General features: G+C 39.2%; 1 protein-coding gene and 1 long non-coding RNA gene across 3 annotated transcripts in view; one reads left to right on the top strand and one right to left on the bottom strand.

Moving 5' to 3' along the window:
* FGF14 (fibroblast growth factor 14) overlaps positions 1-19,039 on the top strand; it is a 591,564-nt gene that overhangs the window by 218,054 nt on the left and 354,471 nt on the right. The gene's annotated exons all lie outside the window — the stretch shown is intronic.
* Positions 5,773-19,039, bottom strand: part of LOC103561922 (uncharacterized) — a 44,632-nt gene continuing 31,365 nt past the window's right edge. The window contains exons 2-3 of the long non-coding RNA XR_547581.2: positions 8,415-8,561; positions 5,773-6,086 (exon numbers count right to left, since the gene is read on the bottom strand). This is a non-coding gene — a long non-coding RNA (uncharacterized lncRNA). The remainder of the gene's footprint in view (positions 6,087-8,414; positions 8,562-19,039) is intronic.

Here is a 19,039-nt window from a genome sequence, read left to right as displayed (position 1 = left end):
ACCACATCTTCTTTATCCAATCTTCAGTTGATGGGCACTTGGGTTGCTTCCACATCATGGCTATTGTGAATAATGCTGCAACGAACATGGAGGTGCACAGATATCTTTGAATTGTTGATTTCAAGTTCTTTGGATTCTAACAGTTGTAGGGTGATATTTTAGCGTAGTTTTGATTTGCATTTCCCTGATGATCAGTGATGTTGAGCATCTTTTCATGTGCCCATTGGCCATCTGTTTATCTTCTTTGGAAAAATGTCTGTTCATATCCTCTGCCCATTTTTTGACGGGGTTGTTTGTTTCTTTGCTGTTCAGTTGTGTGAATTCTTTATATATTTTGGAGATTAACCCCTTGTGGGATATGTGATTTGTAAATATTTTCTCCCAGTTGATGGGTGTCTTTTCATTTGGTTCCTGGTTTCCTTTGCCTTGCAGGAACTCTTTAGTCTGATGAAGTCCCACTTGTTTATTTTTTGTTTGTTTCCCTTGTCTGAGTAGACATGGTATTCGAAAAGATCCTTCTAAGATCAATGACAAAGACTATACTGCCTATATTTTCTTCTAGGAGTTTTATGGTTTCAGGTCTTACCTTCAATTCTTTGATCCATTTTGAGCTAATTTTTGTGTATGGTTTAAGATAATGGTCTACTGTCATACTTTTGCATGTGGCAGTCCAGTTTTCCCAGTACCATTTATTGAAGAAATTTTCCTTTCTCCGTTGTATGTTCTTGGCTCCTTTGCTGAAGATTAGCTGTCCATAGATGTGTGGTTTTATTTCTGGGCTTTCAGTTTACTTCCATTGATCTAGTGTCTGTTTTTGTACCAGTACCATGCTGTTTTGATTACTATGTGTATTTCAAAGTAGCATATTTTGAAGTCAGTAATTGTGATGCCTCCAGCTTTATTCTTTTTTCTCAGCATTGCTTTAGCTATTTGCAGTCCTTTATTGCCCCATATGAATTCTTTGTTCTATTTCCATGAAAAATATCATTGGAATTCTGATTGGGGTTGCATCGAATCTGTAGATTGAATTAGTTAGTATGGACATTTTCACTCTATTTATTCTTCTAATCCATGTGCATGGACCATTTCTTTATGTAGTCATTGATTTCTTTTAATAATGTCTTATAATTTTCATGGTATAGGTCTTTTGCCTCCTTGGTTAAATTTATTCCTAGATATTTTATTCTTTTTGTTGCAGTTGTAAATGGGATTGCATTCTTGAGTTCTCTTTCTGTTAGTTCATTATTAGAATATAGAAATGCCATTTATTTTTGTAAATTGATTTTGTACTGTGCAATTTTGCTATAGTTGTCGATTATTTCTAATAGTTTTCCTATGGATTCTTTAGGGTTTTCTATATATAAAGTCATGTCAATTGCAAACAGTGAGAGTTTCACTTCTTTATTGCCTATTTGAACTCCTTCTATTTGTTTTTCTTGACTTATTGCTCTGGCCCAGACCCCCAGTACTATGTTGAATAGAAGTGGTGAGAGTGTGCACCTTTTCCTTGTTCCTATTCTCACAGGGTTGGCTTTCAGTTTTTCTCCCTTGAATATGATATTAGCTGTGGGTTTGTCATATATGGCCTTTATTATGTTGAGGTACTTTCCTCTGGACCCATTTTATTGAGAGTTTTTTTATCATAAATGGATGTTGAATCTTGTCACATGCTTTGTCTGCATCTATTGAGATGATCATGTTGTTTTTATTCCTCATTTTGTTAATGTGGTGTATCACATCGATTGATTTGTGGATGTTAAACCATCCCTGTGTCCTGGTATAAATCCCATTTGATCATGGTGTATGATCTTTTTAATGATTTTCTGTATTCAGTTTCCCAATATTTTGTTGAGGATTTTTGCATCTATGTTCATCCGTGATACTGGCCTGTAATTTTCCTTCTTTGTGTTGTGCTTGTCTGGTTTTGGTATCAGGGTGATGTTGGCCTTACAGAATGTGTTAGGAAGTGTTTCATCTTCCTCAACTTTTTGGAATAGTTTGAGAAGGATAGGTATTAAATCTCTTTTGAATGTTTGGTAGAATTTTCGAGAGATGCCATCTGGTCCTTGGCTTTTATTTTTTTCAGAGGTTTTTGATTACTGTTTCAATCTCTTTATTTGTGATTTGTCTATTCAGATTCTCTATTTCTTCTTGGTTCAGTTTTGGGAGGTTGTATTAGTCAAAGAAGTTATGCATTTCTTCTAGATTGTCCAATTTGTGGGCATACAGTTTTTCATAGTATTCTCACATACTCGTTTGTATTTCTGTGGTATCCATTGTAATTTCTCCTCTTTCTTTTCTCATTTTGCTTATTTGAGCCTTCTCTCTTTTTTGCTTAGTGAGTCTGGCTAAGAGTTTGTCAATTTTGTTTATCTTCTCAAAGAGCCAGCTCTTTGTTTCATTGATCTTTTCTACTGTTTGTTTGTTTGTTTGTTTCAATTTCATTTAATTTCTGCGCTTTTATTATTTTCCTCTTTCTGCTGAATTTGGGCTTTGTTTGTTCTTCTTTTTCTAATTCTGTTAGGTGTAGTTTAATATTGCTTATTTGAGATTTTTCTTGTTTGTTAAGGTGGGCCTGTATTGCTGTGAATTTCCCTGTTAGGACTGGGGAAATTCATATGAGTTAGCATCTCATATGAGTTAGTATGGTGTATTTTCATTTTCATTTGTCTCCAGATATTTTTTATTTTCCCTTTAACTTCTTCAATGATCCATTTGTTGTTCAGTAGCATGTTGTTTAATCTCCACATATTTGTCACTTTCTCAGCTATTTTCTTGTAGTTGATTTCCAGTTTCATAGCATTATGGTCAGTAAAGGTGGTTGATATGATTTCAATCTTCTTCAATTTGTTGAGGCTTGCCTTGTTTCCCAAGATATGGTCTATTCTTGAAAATGTTCCATGTGCACTTGAGAAGAATGTGTATTCTGCTGCTTTCAGATGGAGTGTTCTATATATATCTAACAGTCCATCTGATCTAGTTTTTCATTTAAATCTACTATTTCCTTGTGGATTTTCTATCTGGATGATCTATCCATTGATATAAGTGGGGTCTTAAGATCCCCTACTATTATTGTGGTGTTAATGTCTCTTTTTAGGCTTGTTAATAGTTGCTTTATGTACTTTGGTGCTCCTGTGTTGGGTGATTAGATATTTATGTGTTATGTCCTCTTGGTGGAGTGTCCCTTTGATCATTATATGCTGCCCCTCTTTGTCTCTCTTTACCTGTTTTGTCTTGAAGTCTACTTTGTTTGATATAAGTCTGCCAACACCTGCTTTCTTTTGTTTGCCATTGGCTTGGTGTATCTTCTTCCATCCCTTCACTCTGAGCCTGTGTTTGTCTTTAGAGCTGAGATGTGTTTCCTGGAGGTAGCATATTGTTGGGTCTTAGTTTTTAATCCATCCAGCCACTCTGTGTCTTTTGATTGGAGAATTCAATCCATTTACATTTAAAGTGATTATTGATATATGAGGGCTTAATGCTGCCATTTTATTGCTTGCTTTCCAGTTCTTCTGCCTTTCCCTTGTTTCTCATTTTGTGTATTTCAGACTACCAGTTCCGTCTGATAGTTCTCTATGATGGTTTTCTTAGTTTTCCCTTTATGTATCATTTGTGTCTCTGTTCTGATTATTTGTTTGGTGGTTACCATGAGGTTTGTATTAAAAAATTTCATAGATGTGATAGTCCATTTTCTGATAGCCTCTTATTTCTAGACCAAGCCAATTCCATCCCTTTCCACTTCCCCTTCTAAGTTATTATTGTCACAACTTGTTTCATCTTTTATTGTGAATTTGTGGTTAAAATGATGAGATCATATTTTTGATGTTTTCCTTCCCTTTGTCTTTAACAATTGTTTGCTAACCTGTTCTGAGAGAGAGCTGCAATTTTCTGATTTTGTCTGTCAATTTATCTCCTTGCTCAAGGCTTTGTGACCCTCCCTTTTTTTTTCAGGTATGAGGGCTGCTTGAGTATTTCTTGTAGGGGAGTCTTGTAATAAACTCCATTAGCTTTTGTTTATCTTGGAAAGTTTTTATTTCTCAGTCATATCTGAAGGATACTTTCTCTGGATAGAGTATTCTTGGCTGAAAGTTTCTGTCTTTCAGAATTTTGAATATATCATTCCATCCTCTCCTAGCCTGTGAGGTTTCTGCTGAGAAATCTGCTGAGAGCCTGATAGGGACTCCTTTGTAAGTTATTTTCCTCTGCGTTGCTGCCCTTGATACTTTTTCTTTGTCAGTGACTTTTGCCAGTTTTACTTCTATATACCTTGGAGAAGGTATTTTAACATTAATATACTTAGGAGATATAATAGCTTCTTTCACTTGTATTTCCAGCTCTTTCCCCAGATTTGGGAAGTTCTCAGCTATTATTTCTTTGAACAAGCTTTCTGCTCCATTCTCCTTCTCTTCTCCCTGTGGAATACCTATAATCCTTATGTTGCATTTCCTAATTGAGTTGGATATTTCTCAGAATTTCTTCATTTCTTTTTGGTCTTAGTTCTCTCTCTTCCTCCACCAGAAGCATTTCTATATTTCTGTCCTCCAATCTGCTTATTCTGTCCTCCATAATATCAGCTCTGTTATTCAGGAATTCCAGATTTTTCTTTATCTCCTCCATTGTGTTTTTCATCTCTAACATTTCTGATTGGTTTCTCTTCATAGTTTCAATCTCTTTTGTGAAGAAGTTCCTGATTTCAGTGAACTATCTGTATTTTCTTGTAACTCATTGAGTTTTTTCATGATAGCTATTTTGAATTCTCTGTCACTTATCTTATAAATTTCTGTGCCTTCAGGATTGATTTCTGGGTGTTTGTCATTTTCCTTCTGGCCTGGAGTATTAAAATATTTTTTCATATTGTTTGGTGGCATGGATTTGTGCCTCCAGATAATAGTATTTGGTCACAGCTTCCACTTGCTGACACTGGCTGAGGGTCAAGAACTGTGTATTCTGAGCCTGCCATGATCTGTGGCTCGCTTACTCAAAGCTGGTGCTTTTCTATCATATGCAAGGGTGCTCCAGCCAACTGGCTGAGCTGGAGTGTCACTCAGGGGCACTTTCTTTCACCTGCTTGATCACAGGGGCTTCTCGTTCTGCCCTCCCCATCTACTCTCCTGGGTGCTAGCTTGATGAAGACACTCCTGCTACAGCTTAGACACTTCTGTTGGGGCTTTCCCCCAAGCTATGAGGGAACTTGGAGAGCCAAGGTGTTCCTGCAGAGAGCCACCCCTCCCCCATCTCTTCTCAGAGCCATGTGCAGTCCCAAGGTCACTGCTGTTCAGGAGGGAGAGGAGATCCTCTTACCTCCTTCCACTTCCTCCAGGGGTCCAGCACCTCCACCAGCAGAGGTATAGCTGTGTGTCTCCCTCAGACGTCTTTTGTGTTGTGTGAATGTCCTCTGTTGGTATACGAATATCCTTTTGTTGTCTCTTAGAGGGGAGAGTCTAAGGGAAGCACTCACTCCACCATGATGCTGATGTCACCTTAGTTTCTAATATTTTAATGAGGATATTTTCAAATATTTTAATTCTAATATTTTAATGAGGATTCTCTAATTGACTTTTCAAAGCTCAAGGCTTTTTGGAACTAAAGTCCCATGTATATATAGTTGTCAACTCAATGGGTTAAACATCACTTACTTTGCAGAATTCCTATTTGATAACTATTCAGATACAAGAATAGAGTAAAAATTAAGCCAGGTTGAATGATTCACATAAAGACCCAGAAATCAAAACTCCCAGACCAAGTGTTTTTTTAAAAAAAATGTAAAAGGCAAACTATTAAAAGTATTTATTGGATTTTCAGTAGTAGTAGATTTAAAGAAAATAATCTGAGAATGCATGCTGAAATATCCAGTCATGGGTGACTTCTTTCCAGTGACTGAGGGCAAGTCTTGTGCTTTAATTAAAATAAAATTCTGGTCTACCTGGGACTTGGTACCATATTTTCTCAATAGGCACCACCTGAGGTATCCCTTATTTTGTTGTCTCTTTGTCAGACTCTTAGTGCCCAGCTTCTGTTGTATCTCCCTTTGCAGTGTATCTCCCTCTTCCACATAGTTGATGCTCCACATTCTCAGTAGTTATGATCTATAACGTCACCACAAACACTGAATTAGTGAATACTGAACCATGGTTTCTAGGAGAAATACAGAGTTAGGTTCCTGTGAGCCTCTGGTCATGACATTTTCATCAACTGATCAATACATAACCTTGTTTTATGTGTGGTTTCTGTTAAAGATATCTTATTTAATATATGTGGATTAATTAACGTTGAACTCCCAGCCAACAGCACTATAACTCATGCCTGAGCAGAGCTTCTGTAACACATGTATTTTCTCCATAAGGCATATCACAACCTTCTTGTGCTTAGGAACACTAGACAGTACTTAATGCACTACACTTGGAGGCCATTTTAAACAGTGAAATCATCCAGAAAAATGTGGAAAACGTGATATTAAATAGACCAGAAAAAGGACACTTGTTTACAGTATGAGCCGAAACGAGAAGACAGAACTTCTCCTCCATCAATCTTAGCTGGGAATGTGCACAGCCGTTGGGTGACTCAAATTTTTCTCCACTCTGCACATGTCTATTAATGACCGAAAAAGCATAGAAAATAGTGACTTTTGGGGCTACCAGTAAATTTTACTGAGTGGCTAAATTTGCAAATGCAGAATCTGAAATAATGAGAATTGACAGTATTCCTTTTCTGCTGTTTTTACCATGACCATTCTGATCTAGGTCCTGGTCATTCATTTCTGAGTTACGGCAAAAACCCCTCATCTTTCTCTCTCCAGCTTTGTCTCTTTATTTAGTCTCCCTTCTTGCTACCACTAAATTAATCTTTTCAGTTACTTTTATGTTGTCACTAAACTTTTCAAATTTTAAACTTTTCAAATTCACTAAAATATTATCCTGGCATTCATGGACTCTCTGGTTCTGTATTTTTTTCATTTTATATCTCACTTTCATAGACAAGCAGTGCCCAATGGGACTTCCTACGATGATGGAAATGTTCTATATCTGCACAGAACCAGCCACATGAGACTATTGAGTGCTGTAACCGTGGCTAGTGTGACTGAGGAACTGCTGAAGTTTCCTGGCTCGTCAGACTAAAGCGCCAGCTGTGTGTTAGACATTGCAGACGCCAGCTGTCTATCAGGGATGATCTGCTCACTCTGTCCCAAAGATGACCTACAAATTTTCTCTTTCTGACCTTTGCCCGTTTAACTTTGCCCTCTCCCTGTTCCACATCCTGGTCTGTTTTATCTACTCTCTTCACTTCTCCCTATTTACATTCCACCCTAAGGGAAACCATCCATGACTCATCCCATCCACGTGGAAGGGATTTCTATGCTTTCTGAATTCCTAATGATATTGTTTTGTTTAATGTTGTCTCTTCCTAAAATGATGGCAAAGTCTCTAAGGGCAAAAACTGGTCAGCAGTAAACACAGTGTCTAACACTCGAGTAGCTGTCTAGTAAGTATTTACAGATTGATTGTCAGCAGTGCTTTGCAGCACAAGAAACTAAGAGAAATATTTGGGGATTGTGTAAGTCAGGATAGGCTAGGAACAAAAAGACCCCCAGGTCTCATCAACATACAAAGACAGAGATTTATTACTTGTTCATGCCCTATACTCATTGTGACCTGGCTATGGCTCCATCCAGAGTCTCAGTTGATTGATCAACCTTTTAAAACTTCTGCCTGTAAGTGACACATCATGACATTTTGTTGGCCAAAGCAAGTCACCTGGCCACTGCTGGGGTCAACAGGGGGGAATGTTCGACCCTCTTGCAGGGAGGACATCAGAATTGTTGGTGAAAAGTAATATAATCTACAACAGGCATAGGATGTTTGAGTTAGGCACTCACCAGTTTCTACCCTGTTCTGGAATGGCTTCATTAACCCATCTCTCTGCATCCCTCCCTGCCCCAGACTAGCCTTTAAGTAGCGTCCAGAATGTTTTCCAAGGGTACAGATCTGATCATTTCATCACCCTGAACAAAAACCTTTGAAGGCTCCCCATTTTGTCTACCCTAAAATGGGAGAAATCCTAAAGTTCTAAGCACAGTACCTGTGAATCTTCACAATCCAGCCTCCTCTTGGTCACATTCCCATTGTACACCCTATGCTTTTGTGCTCCTGAACTGCCTGTCTTTGGAACTAGCCAGATCCCCTGTTGGAATACTTGTCCCTGTAAACCATCCTGTGGAATCCTAGCCCAAACTGACCTCTGAAAATTATTGCCAGCAACTCGGCAGAGATTTTCGTCTTCACTGGTGCTTCTGTAAGACTCGTACACCTCTGGTTAGGTAGCATTTCTTAAACTAATTGTATTCATGGGTTTACATAGCTGTCCTCCCACTTGCTTTAAAGCTCCTTACCACAGAGTCTTGACAGTACTTTACTCACATTTATAAGCTGGTGCCTGGTCTGGTGTCTTTCTCAGCAGGTTCTTTACATATCCTTCCTCCATGAAAGATGAGTAGAAAAATTCCTTATCTGGTCAAACATGGCATATTACACAAGATGTTGTCCTTGATGTGTAAAATCTCTTTGCTAGAGGATAATTTATAATATTAAAGCAGAATGAGTATAATATCTATAAACTGCCAAGTATGCTCTTATTTGTCATCACAGATATAATTTTTCTGTGAAAGGTCATTTGTGGAACTGGGCAAAAAAAGGTGTTTACATTTATTGAGAGTTTTGTCTATGTGTTTGGCACTTGATGAATTTTGTTTGTTTTGTTTTTCTTTTTGGTGAGGGAGATTGTCACTGAGCTAACATCTGTGCCAATCTTCCTCTATTTCATATGTGGGATGCTGTCACAGCATGGTTTGGTGAGCTCTGTGTAGGTCCACACCTGGGATCCGAACCCGCGAACACTGGGCCACCAAAGCAGAGTGCATGACCTTAACCACTGTGCCACCAGGCCCCTTGATGGGCTTTTTTTTAAAAAGAGAAAATCAAATGTTTTATATATTCTGGGAAGCTTTTATGAATCCCTCCATACAAACTATGTGGATGTATGTTAATAGTATAGTTATTTATTTAGAGGTATTTTCCAAGCAGATATGTTTCCCTAAGAATTAGGAATACTGATTATCTTATCCTTATTGTCTTTACCACTAGCCTACATACAAATAAGAAGGACACTGCTAACATTGTTACTGACCAGAGGAAAATTACCCAGGCTTATAACATCCTCCCAGAAAAGTCTTTACTGAACATACAATAGAAGAAAGCTGGGCAGCTTCTCACAAACAAGGCTGGGCACACACAGAGTTCATGTGAGGGCACATTTTTGACAACTCTCTACCCACAAGAGAAGCTCAGGGAACCATAGATATGGCTTCTCAGCTAATTTCCTGTCTCTATTATTTCCATTTTTAAATCAAAGTTCACTCTCAATTAACACATGGCAGAGTCTCATGTTACCTTGGGAGATACCAGAAACTTTATTGGCTGTGTTTGAAGATCAGGGCATCTGCCCAGTATTGCATGCAGGATTACTAATCCTATAAACTCCATAGACTCTTGATTCAAGCATTTGTGATACTTTTAATGATGCAAAGAGCTCATTTGTAAGACTAAATATTAGTCTCTGTCTCCTTGCATTTCATATAAAAGAATTGATTTTTTAATGGACTGTTCATTTATATTAATTGCTTTAGAAATTTGCTCCATGGGCTTCACAATGCCAAAGACCAGAATAGCTCATGGCTGCTTTTGCCAAAAATCTGTTTTTCTAAAAGCTGTCTCTTCAACTGCTTTCCAGCAAATATATTCCTGTGATCCATTCTTATAATTTATCACAAATGCCTAAAATAGCAGACTTTGGCCTCTGACCAAGAGATTCAGCATTTGCTGAAACTTCAGTTGCCATTTAAAACAGCAGTTTTGAAAGCTGAAATGTATTACTAATTAATTCCCCCTTAGCTTCAAGTTAAGAAACTTTCAACTGATTCTAGTCCCTTCTCTTATTAATTTTTAAAAACCAAGAGATAACATACCTAGAAATGTTTGGTAACTGATAAGATGTCTTACGTGTGTTGGATATTTGTTGTTCCATTTCACTTTAACATTTGGTTTCTAAGTTATAGAGTGGTATTAATAAATCATAAATGCTCACAGAGGCGTTTCTTGATCCACTGCAACTTACCTTCAGGATGAAGGAAAAATGCAAGAACATGATTTTTCTTGATAAAAAGATTGAAATCAATGTCCAGAGTGAGCAGTATCATTCACTCATTCATTCAGTCTCTAAATAATTTTTTTTAATATCTTCTAGGTACACCATGCTGGGAATACAGTGATTAATTAAATAGTTCCTGCCATCATAACTTAGGCTTACTGAGGAATTCTAAAAACAAATTTCTATTACCTCTATTCTTTTTCTTGAGATAGCATGATTAATGGAAGTTGGTTGCATAAATATTTAAATATAAATATAATATTTATAACTAAAATATTATTAAGTATAAAAGAATTCCCCTGATAGTTGTCCTTTATTTGCAAAGATGAGACGACATGGACTGTGGGACGCCTGTCTGTCGTGAATAAGCACTTGCTCCTTGCAAAGGTGTACTTGCTGCCTTCTCATCTCTTTACCCACACGGATATCAGGGATACATTGGTGACAAGGCAGGCACAGTTACACAGACGGAAACTGGCACAACACACTCAATTTTCCCTCAGGAAGGGTAATAATTCGTTGTTTAGAGTGAGGACAGTCTTCCACAGAACATGGATGTGAAATTCTGGCAGCTGCCCTTCCTTTACTCCTTGCCGTGTTAATTTTTCTTTTTTCTTTTACTCATTCACTCATTCCTTCAAAACATTTACTTAATGCCTAGTAAGTTATAGAAGACAATTTTGTCTTAATTATCCATTTGAATTTTATGAGGAATAGTTTTTCCTTTACATTCTGCCTTCCTCCATCCTTTCCTTTCTCTCTTAGGAATATCCTCTATTTATTTTCCTCTCCTATTTTTCTCTATGTTGATCTTAATTCTATGTATTACTTTTTGTATCCTCCAAGCAGAAATGCATGCATGATTTGATATGGTTTTGGAGATAGGCCAACTGAAGCCCTGAAGTTTAGTTTTAAGTTCCTCTGTGGAGTCATATATCAACAACACACTTTGAGCCAAAGCTGTATGGAAAGGTTGGAAGAGGATCTTTACCAGTTGTTTTACCACCTTAAAACCACTTATTTTTTGCCACCAAAAATAGATAAGCACTGTGGTGTTCATACACCCCCCAGTCACTTCCTTGCCATGCCCAACAGTGAGAATTTAGGTTTCTTCCCTGACATTCAGGATTCAGGCTTCTTCTCCAAGCCCCGCCATCTCTAGAATTCTCCTTACTCTGTTCTAGTGTCTTTGGGGTTGTTGATCTTGAAGGGATTGCAGCATTGCTAATGAAAGGGAAGTCCCTCCCTTTCCTGTGGGGCATGTTTCATCTTTCCAAATTCAAGTGAGAGGGGTTTCAAGAGAAGCTCTTGTCAAGCATAAGATATTTGCCAAAAAGAGTAGATGGTATCTCATTCCCTAGTTGGACGTCCACTAAAGCAGAGCCCAGCTTACATACTCCTAAATCTCCCTGAGATAAGGAGTGGGAGGAGGGAGCTGGATGTAGGGGAAGACAGGGTTAGAGCAGGTGCAGTAGTGAAGAAGCCAGCCCTCTCTTGCTATGTGTGGCCTGGCGAGGGTGCTGAGTTTCTTGGGGCTGAACTGGATGGTGTAGAGCATAGCCGGGCTTGAGCATTTTGCTATGACAATATCTAGGGGACTGTCCCTGGGTGAAAAGACCATAGCATCAAGAAACAGTGGGTGGACCATTTGTGGCAGGATCTAAAGAGGAGTAGGGCTTACTGGGGAGGCAGCAGGACTCCCACATCTGGGAACTGGGCATGGGGAGTCTCTCAGAAGAGCTCGCACATGGGGTGTCTTGATTGCCTGCAAGGACCAGCAAGGAAAGGACCAAATATGTACCTCTTCCTCCTAACCTTCTTGGAGCACCTGAATTGGAGCCTAGAAGAGTGAGGAGGAAGACGGTGTGCCAAGAGCAGAGCATCCTGTGGAGGGAGAGAGAGAGCTTTGATCAGAGATGAGACTGAACTTTTAAATTCCCCTGGACTAAGTTTTAATGACCAAATATTCTACCCGGTAAGAAAGGAGGATTTGACAGCATATTTAGGAATATTGATTCGGAAAATATAAAACCATTTTAAGGGTACACTTCACTGAGATGAGACACTTCAATAAACTGGTAGCAAATACTAATTTTCTTAGTATCTGGCAAGAAAGCTTTTTTTTTTAAAAGATTTTATTTTTTCCTTTTTCTCCCAAAGCCCCCCGGTACATAGCTGTGTATTTTTAGTTGTGGGTCCTTCTAGTTGTGGCATGTGGGATGCTGCCTCAGCATGGCCTGATGAATGGTGCCATGTCCGCGCCCAGAATTCGAACTGGTGAAACCCTGGGCTGCCGAAGCAGAGTGCGAGAACTTAACCACTTGGCCATGGGGCTGGCCCCAAGAAAACTTTTAATTGTAGTATTTCTTACAGTACAAATTTAAAAGAGGAAATAAAGCCTTAATAGACATTCAGCCAATACTGACTGTATATTGCAATTGGCACTTAATCAAATGTGTATTCAGTTCTACTTTGGATCAGGTACCATGCAGGGTGCTTGGTGTACAAAGATAAATAAGATAGGCAAGCCATAAGCACACAGATATGCTACAATTTGATGAGTGCTGTAAGAGAGCAGTGAACAATGAGCTATGTCTTTGATTTTATTCCTGATATGTCTTCTGAAGATCTAAAATTTCATTGTAGGCATGGTTTTCTGCAAAACCATTTGGGAATAATGGAGAAGAGTTTTTATTTTCTTTGGGGAACTATTTAAGCTATAATTAATAAGAAATTATATCATCTATCGCTCAGTTGTGTACTCTGTAATGATATTATGTTCTCCCTGCTGCCCCTTCTCTCCATTCGGAGAAAACCTATTGCTCTGTGGTGTCCCACCTAAAATACCCATACCAGGACGTTTTCCTTGATGGTGTCAGATTCAATTAATGCCTTCTTTTTGCTTTTGTAGTATTTTGTTCACGTCACTAATTACTACACTTGCCATATTCTATTATGGCTAGTTTTCCATATGTTCATATGAAAACATATGTGTGAACTCCATGAATTTTGTTAATAATGGGAAATACAGTTTTGATTGATATTAATTTTCAGTAGTTTCCTAGTCTCACTCTGACTCACAATATAAAAGTTATAAATCAATTTGTAGATCCTCAAATCCAATTTTGGAATCCTTAAAATGGAGCCACTATTTGATCTCAAAGATTTAACTATATTTACATCCTTGTTATTCTTCGTGGACACCCTACAGCATAGGAGCTAAAAGCAGCGATACTGAGGTCAGACAGAGCCTGCCTTTGACTGTTATCTCTTTAAACATTAGTTTCGTTTCCTGAGAGCTAGAATGAGGAGAAGAACAATGCCTACCTTAAAGGATTTGGGGGAGGATTAGGTAAGGCAATGTTTATAAACCGCTTGTACAGTGCCTGGACATGGTAAGAAGTTATGATGTATTTGATGTTATAATTCCTTTTAAGATTATTTCTGATTCCTCCTTCCCTCTCATTCTCTGAAATTCAATGGCTTTACAACTAAAGGAAGGAGAAATATGTTCATTGGTGTGCAAACCTGGATTTGTGCCCTTTGTTCTGCATCTTCCCAGTGCCCTCAATGGAGAAGGAAGATGGAAGCCATTACAAGATTGAAAACCCTAATCTACATAGTGCTAAATTATTCCTTAAAAGAGTACTAAATACTCCTAGCATTCTATTTTGAAAATGTGACCTTCATTTAAACTTTAGCCTACATTTGGGTTTGACCTAATCCTTGAAATCTTGTGGTATATGTTTAACTCTTTAAGACAGAATTTGTCTTCAAGAAAATGAATAGAAAGCTATAGAATATAAATTTACTCTTTCCAGGAATATACTGCTATCCAAAATTCTTCTCAAAATGGCGATCGTTTACATTAGCATTTCACATACTGTGCCTCATTTGATCCATACAAACCCTGTAAAATAGTCAGTACTGAGATTATTAACCACTCAATTGGGTATGAAAAAGTAAACCTCAAAGAGATTAGCAGTTTGTCCAAGGGTGTGTAAGAAGCAAGTGGCAGATGTGGGGGTATAATCCAGACTTTATGACCCAAGAATCAAGTCTTTCTATTCCTACAACGTGCTGTTATTGTATAGATCAATTGCGATCATCTTTTTTTCAGCGAAAAATACATATGTATAGTGGCAGCATCTACATATAAAATTCTAGTTCTTTTTCATTCTCCATCAATAGAGCAGTACTAACCTCAGCAATTCCCTTTTCTATCATGTTCTTTCTTGCTCCTCCAGCCTCTCTCAAAATTTGAGAAAATGTCAGTTATGTTTAGAAAAGCTTTATCTATTTGAGATAATTCTGAATTTAGTTAATCGCTTCATTATATACGAGAACTTCAGGTTAATGTACCTGGAAAAAAGGAGAGCAGGGACCTCTCTGCTCACGCAGCTCCCACTGAAGCTGTGGCTGACATTAGAAAGGACCTGGGGCTGCCACAGTGGAGGTGTAGGAGGGAGGACGAAGTCACGTAGAAAGTCAAACAGTGGTTTTCCAATCAGCCAAAAACAGACCTCTTGAACAACTCCCTCACATCGTTTAAATTAAATGTTCAGCAGAACTTGAAACATTAGTACATTAACATGTCAATACATTTTCCACATCACTGCACAAAGCTAAGCTCTAAGAATAAAATGCACTGTTTAGGTAATTTTTTAACAGATTAAAAAAATTATAGGTGAAAGCAGAACATGGCATAACTCTAAAAAGATCTTTCTATTTTGGAATTGAGGTTTTAGCTATTCATGGGACCCAGATCTCAGCTCTAAAAAATTCCCTGACACCAGTGTTATGGGCTGAGTTGTGTTTCTCCAAAATTTATTATGTTCAAGTCCTAACCTCCGGTGACTCAGAATAGGACTGCATTTGGAGATAGGGTTTTTAAAAAGGAAATTACATTAAGATGAGGTCATTGGAATGGACTCTAATCCAACATGACTGGTGTCCCTATAAGAAGAGATTAGGACACAGACACACAGAGGGCAGATGTCCTAAAGACACAGGGAGAAGAGGGCCATTTACAAGTCAAAGAGAAAGGTCTCAGAAGAAATCAACCCTGCTGACACCTTAATCTCTGACTGCTGGTTTCCAGAACTATGAGAAAATACACTTGTGTTGTTTGAGCCCCCTAGCCTGCGGTACTTTGCTGTGGCAGCCCTAGCAATCTAAGACAGCGAGTGACCAGAAGCTTTGGTTGCGGAGTTCAGGAGATTTGCCAGGTCTTACGTTTCCAATGAAATGATAATGAAAGGTTGTTAGTAATAACACTGACATAGTTTTGGTGAAGAAAACTGCCATTTTTATTTTCAGAGATAGAAAACCAGCGTTTGTGTCCCCGAGTGTAGACTATGATAGAATATCATAAATATCAGCGCTTTTGTGCTTTACATTGGGCAGCGTGAAAAAGTAGCTGCTTGGGAATCAGGATTTACTTAAAAACCCTGTGAGCTGTGTGATCTTAAACTTCCTGGATGTTTTCTCATTAGTGAAATGAGCTAATAATGTAAGATTGTTGTGAAAAATAAGTGAACTAATGGCTATGAAAAATTGCTCCACGTAAGCGACAGAGTTATATAAATGTTATGTAAGTGTTATGCAATCATGTGAGTCATTATTTCACGTGGACCCTTTAGTTGAAAGTGAAAGGAGAACTGGAGGCATTTGAAGCTCAGCTCATCTTCAGCGTGTGAATTAACGTTAGTATGGTTGTTAAATTCCCTCATCTTTTTTTGGGCTTTTTAAATAAGGCTTAAGAAGATGGCACAAGAGTCTGAGCAAAGATGAGAAAACATGAGTTTCACAGCCTTGCTCTGCATGCGCTGGGCCCCCCAGCATCACATAATCAACATGGCCCACAGCTACCACTTCTGTTTGGATGTAGAGATTCCTCCATGAATTATAGGTCATTACAGTAGGAAAGAATCATAGAGCTTGGCAATTAGCTCATGGTGACCTATCTCTTGGTGCTCTATCATAACAAAGCCTCAAAAGCAGTGGAGTTTTCCAATAGCATTTCTTTCTTTGCACTCCCTATAGTAGGGAAAAAATTAAAAATAATATGCTTATGGAAAAATCTTTTAGAATGCAAAAGGGCTCAAGTAATAAAAAAAAGTGTAATCCCCACAATTCTGTTACCTACTGCTGGTGTACCTTTTTCCTTTACATTCTCAACACAAAGTCTTTCCTTTGCTGTACTGCAAACTTCAACCAGGCAGAGTTTCTCATCCTTGACACTACTGATATTTGGGGCTGGGTAGTTCTTTGTCATGAGGGCCATCCTGTGCTTTGCAGGCTATTAGCAGCATCCCTGGTCTCTAACTACAAGGTGCCAGTAGCACCCCCTCCTCCAACTGTGACAGCCAAAAATGTCTCCAAACATTACTGGATGTCCCCTGGAGGGAAAACTCTCCCACAGTAGAGAACCATTGGTCTAGATCAAGGGAATGATGCATTGCGGAGTCCTAGAAAGAATGAAAGAATGAGATGAGCAGGCTGATACCAAGATGAGAAAAAACTCTGTATTTGCCCTTCAGTCCTCCTCCCCACTCAGTGCTGTCCCTCTTCCTGAATTCCTTACTCTTTGACTCATAATGGTTAAGGGAGGCAAGAAGATTCAGGAATGATGGGGCAAATATGACCACAAAACATGGAGGGAAAGTTGTGACTTGGAAGAACAAGACAGAATAGTGGCACCTGGAGGACCCAGTGCACAATTTGCCGTGCCTCAGCGAAGTAACGGAACGACTGGCATGATGTTAGTCTTCTTTTACGTTAAATCCTTTAGCACTTCTTCCAGGTGGGGATTATCTTCCCCACATCTAAATATTTACTGCTGCTATTTGAAAAACAAGCAAACAAAATATGCTCTAGAGAACATGCACTATTATGACACTGGAGGGATTCAGAGACCCAATTTCCAATGTGGTGGGGTCCCCCACACATACAACAAGCAATTCTCAGATACCAGCAGGGTGTCTAAGAATTCAACTCAATTCTAATACTGTCTACCAGGAGATAGTGTCAGATTCCACAGGTTAAGGGTTCAATCCCGTAAGACTGCCCCCCCCCCCCCCCGTCCCCCTTCAGATGCCAGTCGCAAGTCCAGGTTGTTATCTGTGTTTCTGACTGACCAGCTACAAATAGGAGGTTCCAATGAACCCCCTCCAACTCAGGATGCCAATTGCAAGTCCAGGTTGTTACCTATACTTCTGAATGACTGGCTATAAATCAGAGGTTCCCACAACCCCCTGCTTGAGTTTGATTAATTTACTAGAGGGGCTCACAGAACTCAGACAGTTTGCTTACTAGATCACCAGTTTATTGTAAAAGGATATGATTCAGGAACAGCCAGATGGAATAGATGCATAGGGCAAGGTATGTGGGAAAGGGTGTGGAGCTTCCATGCCCTGTGCAGGTGGGCCACTCTCCTGGAACCTCTGTGTGTTCACTGATCCAGATTTCCAAACCTTGTCCTCTTGGGTTTTTGTGGAGGCTTCATTACAAGGTCACGATTGATTAAATTATTGGCCACTGGTGACTGATTCAACCTCTTGCCCCTTTCTCATTCCTAGAGGTGGGGGTGGGGACTGAAAGTCACATGGTTGGTTCCCCTGGCAACCATCCCCCATCCTTAAGTCACCTCATTAACATAACAAAATACATTTAAATCCCTCTTATCACAGGAAATTCCAAGGGTTTTAGGAGGTCTGTGCCAGGAATAGAGTCAAAGACTAAATATCTATTTCTTATTATAAATTAGAATGATAACAAAATCTCTTAATCTCAAGTTCATGTGCCCAATGTTCAGCAAGCCAAACACTGAGACATGGGTGCTTAGAGATGGAGAAAGATTTATTCTAATGGGCCAAAATGAGAAGGCAGGGTCTTGGGTTCACTCAAATCTGCCTTCACAAGAAAAGAAAGCAGGAGGGTTTTATGGAGCTAAGGGGCTTGGCAGGAGGAGCTTTGGAGAAGCAAAGGAGTCGCTCCTGATAAGCCCCTGGGCAATCTGACTTCTGAGCTTCAGCAGCTCCTGAGGGACATCTGGTGATTACAACCTCCTGCAGCATTTGCTTTCTTCTGCAAAACAAACTCACAAATCTTTGAGACCCGAGTCACCCTTCAAGTTAAACAAGAAAACAGCAAATTGACAAGCTTCATCTATGTCTGTGTTGGGAACAAGGTCCAAAGGCAATCATGTTCTTATTGAATATCTACAGTAACCCTCAGGTACCCGGCTTCAACAATCTCATAGATGCCGTAAAATGGTAGACCATCCAGCCACAGCTCTATCTTCACTTGGTGAGCCCTGTGAAGTTCAGTAATGCTGAGGGTCTTGTCCATGGTGTCACCCAGAGGGTTGGACTAGGACCAGAACAAATTTCTCCATTCCCTGGTCAATGCTCTTTCCACCATCTTCTGCTGCTTTAACTAGGGCAGCATAGTCCCTATTACCAACAAATGTTTATTTGTTCAAAATATTTTCATGAAAACGGAATGTATGGCATGCAGGGCAAGTTGTGCCTTGTGAGACTTTGGTTTAAAATTCCATTCCCAACATGAACTTGAGCCCCAACTCTACATATTCTTATCACTTTTTACATTTTTTAAAAGAGCAACATTGATCCAAGTCACAAGGAGATTAAAAACACAGAGAGGCCGGACCCATTCCCGAGTGGTTAAGTTCACGAGCTCAACTTCCATGGCCCAGGGTTTCACCAGTTCAGATCCGGGGCACAGACCTAGCACTGCTCATCAGGCCGTGCTGAGGCAGTGTCCCCCATAGCAAAACCAGAAGGACCTACAGCTAGAATGTGCAACGATGCACTGG

This window comes from Equus przewalskii, chromosome 16 (assembly GCF_037783145.1).
Source record: "Equus przewalskii isolate Varuska chromosome 16, EquPr2, whole genome shotgun sequence".
Lineage (NCBI taxonomy): Eukaryota > Metazoa > Chordata > Mammalia > Perissodactyla > Equidae > Equus > Equus przewalskii.
Note: the sequence above shows the minus strand (reverse complement) of the source record. Positions and strands in the feature narration are given on the sequence as shown.